Genomic DNA, 7,108 nt, shown 5'->3' with positions numbered 1-7,108 from the left:
CACCGTATAATTAGTTGTACATCATATAGTATAGCTAATCTCTCGGTTCACCCCTGCATACGGCGTCAAGTAAAACCAACGTTAAACAAGAAGCTGTGTTGCTGTCGTCTCTAGATTGTTGTGGCCACACTAGCGTGATGCCAGAGCTTACGACATACGTTTACTTACGCCACTTATCTATAGAGCCCGTGTTCTCATTACTCTTGCCACAGCGATTTCCACTCTACTACTACTACTACTACTACTATTGCTACTACTATTGCTACTACTACTACTACTACTACTACTACTACTACTACTACTACTACTACTACTACTACTACTACTACTACTACTACTACTACTACTATCAACTATTTCAGTCACCACCACCACCACTACTACTACTCCTCCTCCTACTCCTCCTCCTCCTCCTCCTACTACTACTACCACCAACAACAACAACTATTTCAGCCACTACTACTACTACTACTACTACTACTACTACTACTACTACTTACACTATAGTCCTACGACTGACTTACCAAGGGTCGATATGGTCAACAACACAAGAGAACAATAATTAGTAGGCAACAATGCGGTGCACAAATATTATCAAAACCACCATTGTGATCAAACAGCCCCCTTTGTATGAGGTTCTACGGAGATGCCGCAATACTTGTGTACCGAAGACAGACTTACATGCATCTCTGTTGACAACAACCATGCGTGTTACACTCTACGAACTATAGGTCGCACTTCTTGACTTCCATCACTGTCGCTTCAAGATGCGTCAGATAGCTGTCTTCATAAATCCCAAATACATTTCCAAGGGACATGAAAAGTAGCAAAGCACCGAACAATATATGTTTTCATCGAGATTTGAACTTTTCGTATTGTCAAATGAGTGTGCGTAAACTATTGCGGTTTAAATATGCATTATCCGGGTCAGACGTTTCTACAATCTGGCCCAGAACCGAGTATAAGAAAAATGCCGAGATTTGATGGCGCCCGAGACATCGGAGTCAGCAAGTGTGCACTACACCCAACGGACAATGATATTAACAGGGAGCCATTCACTTTGGTGCAATCTATTTCCACAAATCAAAGAGGAACGAGACTCTTCCGTCTCTGAGACATGTCACCTCCCTTATTTATCACTAGGCTATTTCAGTAAATCGGATTTAGAAAATATATTCATGAGGTTATTTTCAACGTCTTGTTCTAATAAAACGGTGCTCTACTTTGGTCATCTATACATAGATCAATTAGACAATAGATGGACCAATATGCTTCGAAATCTTCACGATGTGGATGACGCGCTTGTATGTGATGACGCCTACGAGAGCCGCACCTACCGTCGTGACTGAAAATAGCGAACTTCACCATCTCCGTGGGTTCTTCAGTTCTCATGACCCACTGATGTGTTGCCTTGTTCTCAAGTTTCACAATCTCGCCATTTTAAGACATGTAAAAACTGCTTTCGCTACACATTTTCAATCAATGAAGTATCCTGAGAAGACCCCGCACAGAGCATCGTCAAGTGATCACGTCAAATGTCAAGACCCGCCAACCGCTGACCCCTGGCTATGTTACGTGCGGATGTTTTTCTCTGACACAAGATATCACGAAAATATATTCATACAAATAGATCACCATTGAACAGTTTATTTGCATTTTTTGTGGCATGTGATCAGCTTACTCAGCGTGTGTGTAAAATCGTTCGCATCAGAAAAGCCAACTGAAAAAGATGAAACGTAAAGGCAGCCATTTCCTTTCCGGCGTTATGAATAGGGACAGTTTGTTATTACAGGGAAATGAATGGCAATCGGTTCTGTATTTGGTTGCACAAAAGTAAAAGGAGCCGAGTTATTACTGAAATAATACATTAATCTACGTCCTCTTTTGTCGAGAGGGCAACTATTATTTGTAGAAGGATATGATGTATGTATGTATGTATGTATGTATGTATGTATGTGTGTGTGTGTGTGTGTGTGTGTGTGTGTGTGTGTGTGTGTGTGTGTGTGTGTGTGTGTGTGTGTGTGTGTGATTCACAAAATCTTCGATATGAAGTATATATGACACATTGCAGTTCTCAAGCAATGTATACGAATGTGGGTAATAGTTGCAGTAGTAATATCAATTGTAGTAAGACATGGTGTAGCAACAGCAGAACCAGTAGTAGTAGTAGTAGTAGCAGCAGCTTCAGCAGCAGCAACAACAACAACAGCAGCAGTTAATTCGTAGCAATAATGGGAGAAACAGTAACACGATTAGATGTAAAACACGTAATCGTGGAAATAATTGTAGCAACGACACCAGTGGCAGTAGTAGCAGTCGTGGCAGTAGATGTAGTGTTCTTGTCTTTGTGCCACTGGAATGCTTCTCTATACAACAGGCGATTGAATCAATATGTCGCATACACTGACATCTTCCTCCTCACGTCAATCACCTACGCAGTGAGATCAAAGTTCACCTTCCTGGCTCTGTGGAGAGGAAGTATTACGACAATATCTTAACTCTTTACGTAATGATCTCATATAACTTCTCGCGACCTCGTTGTCAAGAATGTCGGAATTTTCCCCCGAATGTCGCTATTGGAAATTCGTCCCATGAGAACAGGACGGCTAGGTAGATCCCGGATGGACACTGTTATACTGGACTATCGACTTGACCCAGTACGTTGAGTAGGCGTCTTGTTGATCAAACCTTTACATTGTTCCCCGAAACAGTTTAAAAACAAGGGTTTGATTGAACGTAGTTTGAACTGAGACAGCATATGCTGATTGTCTTCGAAAGAATTATCGCCAAAACCCCACGTGTTGAGGACTGTCGTATTTTAAGTGCATGCAGCGTTCACTTATATCGGCGAAGACCCGGGTTCGATTCCCCACATGGGTACAATGTGTGAAGCCCATTTTCTGGTGTCCCCCGCCGTGATATTGCTGGAATATTGCTAAAAGCGGCGTGAAACGTAACTCACTCACTCACTCACTTATATCGGTACTTTCACTATCGTACTTAAACCATGTCTAAATGTTCTGTTTCTTTAAAATCTTATTTATGTAATCTGACATCATTTATATGAATTTGTGAGGTGGTATTGTATTTAGGAATGAATAGGGTGGCCTAAATTAGGTTAGGTGGTGGTGAAATATCGCCTGAATTATGTTAGGTGGTGGTTTGCTTAAGGGTGAATAAGGCTTTTAGACCGCACAATATCGCCTGAATTATGTTAGGTGGTGGTGTGGTTAAGGGTGAATAAGGTTGTTAGACCGCACAATATCGCCTGAAATATGTTAGGTGATGGTGTAATATCGCCTGAAATATCTTGGGTGGTGGTGTAATATCGCCTGAATTATGTTAGGTGGTGGTGTGGTTAAGGGTGAATATGGTTGTTAGACCGCACAATATCGCCTGAAATATGTTAGATGGTGGTGTAATATCGCCTGAATTATGTTAGGTGGTGGTGTGGTTAAGGGTGAATAAGGTTGTTAGACCGCACAATATCGCCTGAATTATGTTAGGTGATGGTGTAATATCGCCTGAAATATGTTAGGTGGTGGTGTGGTTAAGGATGAATATGGTTGTTAGACCGCACAATATCGCCTGAAATATGTTAGATGGTGGTGTGGTTAAGGGTGAATATGGTTGTTAGACCGCACAATATCGCCTGAATTATGTTAGGTGGTGGTGTGGTTAAGGATGAATATGGTTGTTAGACCGCACAATATCGCCTGAATTATGTTAGGTGGTGGTGTGGTTAAGGGTGAATAAGGTTGTTAGACCGCACAATATCTCCTGAATTATGTTAGGTGATGGTGTAATATCGCCTGAAATATGTTAGGTGGTGGTGTGGTTAAGGATGAATATGGTTGTTAGACCGCACAATATCGCCTGAAATATGTTAGATGGTGGTGTGGTTAAGGGTGAATATGGTTGTTAGACCGCACAATATCGCCTGAAATATGTTAGGTGGTGGTGTGGTTAAGGATGAATATGGTTGTTAGACCGCACAATATCGCCTGAATTATGTTAGGTGGTGGTGTGGTTAAGGATGAATATGGTTGTTAGACCGCACAATATCGCCTGAAATATGTTAGATGGTGGTGTGGTTAAGGGTGAATATGGTTGTTAGACCGCACAATATCGCCTGAATTATGTTAGGTGGTGGTGTGGTTAAGGATGAATATGGTTGTTAGACCGCACAATATCGCCTGAATTATGTTAGGTGGTGGTGTGGTTAAGGGTGAATAAGGTTGTTAGACCGCACAATATCTCCTGAATTATGTTAGGTGATGGTGTAATATCGCCTGAAATATGTTAGGTGGTGGTGTGGTTAAGGATGAATATGGTTGTTAGACCGCACAATATCGCCTGAAATATGTTAGGTGGTGGTGTGGTTAAGGATGAATATGGTTGTTAGACCGCACAATATCGCCTGAATTATGTTAGGTGGTGGTGTGGTTAAGGATGAATATGGTTGTTAGACCGCACAATATCGCCTGAAATATGTTAGGTGATGGTGTAATATCCCCTGAATTAGGTTACGTGGTAGTGTGGGTAAGAGCGAACAAAAGATTTAAGTGGCAATGTTAATACGCATGAATTTTGTTAGGTGGTGGTGTGGGTAAAGGTGAACGTAGGAGTTGGTGGTTTAGGGGTGGAGGGAATCGGGTAAGCCGTAGGATGTGTTAAGGATGAAGATAGGACAAGATGTGTTAAGGATGAAGACAGGACAGGATGTTTTGAGGATGAATATAGGACAGGATGTGTAAGGCTGCATAAAAAAATTAAACGTTTCTCGGGCACATTGTTTTTGAAAAGTGACGAGGGCGGCAGGACTTTTTTTATATAGTTTTGATAGAAAAGAAACAGACGAGAGAGGAACACATTTTTATACTTTTTTCTCTCAGATATACAGCTTGGAAAGTTTGGCACGTGTTAATGAGTTGTGGATTCTGTCACACTCGTTCTTACAGACCCTCATTCTTATAGTGGACAAATGGATGATCGGGACGAGGCAACGTCATTTTTTTAAATGGCAATAAATAAATTGTTACGCGCACAAATAAAAATGACGCGCTGATGCCAGAGAAACATTTCGCTTTATTCATCCATAGGTTTGCGCTATGCAGTTCGTCGGGGTGACGATATAATGGGAAGTGATGGAAGTGAGGATGACACTCATTTGTGGTGGAATTGGTAAGGATTGAGCTGGTAGGGTTGGTGTAATTGTTATTTTGTTGAGGTGTGTATCCTATGTCTAATGGAATATTCACAACGGATGGTGGGCAGGTAAGAGAATGGATGAGAGAGTAAAGATGGAGTTGCAGATAGATGAAGGGAAACGTAAATTCGCTTCTAAACATACACGGGATCAATGCTAAACATCCGCAGATTCCTGGCCTTTAATGATAAGGCCTTCAGGGATCTATTGAAAGGTGATCGTTTAACGTGTCTCGAAATACCGAAAAGACACATTTATTATTTAACAAAGACCTTTCTTTGTCGAGCAACTACCGGACACAGGAACATGCCATTCCAACAAAATGAACCCCCACCGAACCCCATATTTCGAACTGTTTACATTAGGATGTTCACGAGATTCGAACCCTTAACCCAACCCCCAAAATGCCACCGAATTATCCTGGATCCGCCTAAGACGGAAATATTGGTTTGAGAACTGTGGGTGCGGTGGTTGAGTGTTTCAAGTTAAACATTGAAAACGGTTTACAAAAATCCACAACTTCTCATCTGAATATTTAATAAACCATGTGAGTAGTAACGTTGTTATGTAATCACTACACGTGTCACTCCTGCTGTCAAAAAGTACCCCCACCCATCACTCACCCTTCCCTCCCCCCTCCACTCCACTCCCAAAACCCCACCCAGCCTATCATCCTGTGGGCTACAGTATCTTTGTCTACCGACCACGCTGTATGGAGCTTTATTACGTCGGCTGTGCGTGTTTTACGTAATATTCATCATCAAGGCGATTGATGTTTCTTCCCATGCGTGTCGAAATAATGTTCGTTTAGCATCAGCCCAGGTTTTCAGATGTCAACAATAGATCCAACACATGTCCCCTTTCCTTGGTATGATAATCAGCCCTTACAATCACTGAATGAACAGAATGGATTTAGAATCATTAATGAAAAATCGATAATTGCCGACAAAAGCTGTTGTAAGCAAGTTCACTTGTAACGGGGGAGGAGAACGGAACAGCCGACATGTCAATCAATTGATCACTTTCCAGGCTGTCAGCTGATTTCATTCAGAGCTCAGTGATCACCATCGATTTATGTTTGCAACTTACCAGTGCGTTTAAACAATATATCTCAAGTGGGGACGGCGTTGGGGTTATCGAAAACATCACAGCGTGAATAAAAACGCAATTTACAACACTCAGTGCATCCTTGGCGGGGCCTTTTTCGTAATCAGGGGAGGTAATCCTTGATCTACTAATGATGTGCACTGAGAGAGCCGAGCACAAAAGACACCCCCGAGTCAGAGTGAAGATGTAGGTGTTAGTATGTAGTGAACTATATACTTACACACTCACCACTCCCCCATCCTTCACAGGCATATCGTTGCGGGCAATAGCCGGGATCAAGACTTTTCTCGTTATACCGATCAGGGCTCATTGTCGACAAAATAGGGCCCACATTGTGAAGTTGGTCTCGCGCTACCAGCTGAGGTTAATCTGTGTTTGCGATAAGCCTGTTTAACAAATGTTATCAACACCGCTCAAAGTAGACTGCCCCTGTGTGTTGTCAGTGGATTGTAATGGTGTCCAAAAACAAATTAATGTTAGAAAAACGAAAGACTGTGGTAAGCTGACAGAATCGCTGTTTCGATATTATGTATCGCGATTTGCCCATGGCGAAGTGATTTGTCGGTAGTACTATCGAAGTATGTTTTATGTTCATGACCCGTGGCCGGTTGTGTTAGTATCTGTGTCTGTATGCGTGTTTGTGTCTGTTCAAAATATATGTTGTGGTGTCTGAGCCTGTGTATGAATCTATCTGTCAGTAAGTATGTTCATATGTGTGTCTGTATTTCTCTGCGTGTTTGTGTTTGTGAAAGTGTATACGCTCGTATCTGTATCTGTGTATTTACTAGTCCG

The sequence above is a fragment of the Haliotis asinina genome, chromosome 8 (assembly GCF_037392515.1).
Source record: "Haliotis asinina isolate JCU_RB_2024 chromosome 8, JCU_Hal_asi_v2, whole genome shotgun sequence".
In the NCBI taxonomy this organism is placed as follows: domain Eukaryota; kingdom Metazoa; phylum Mollusca; class Gastropoda; order Lepetellida; family Haliotidae; genus Haliotis; species Haliotis asinina.
Note: the sequence above shows the minus strand (reverse complement) of the source record.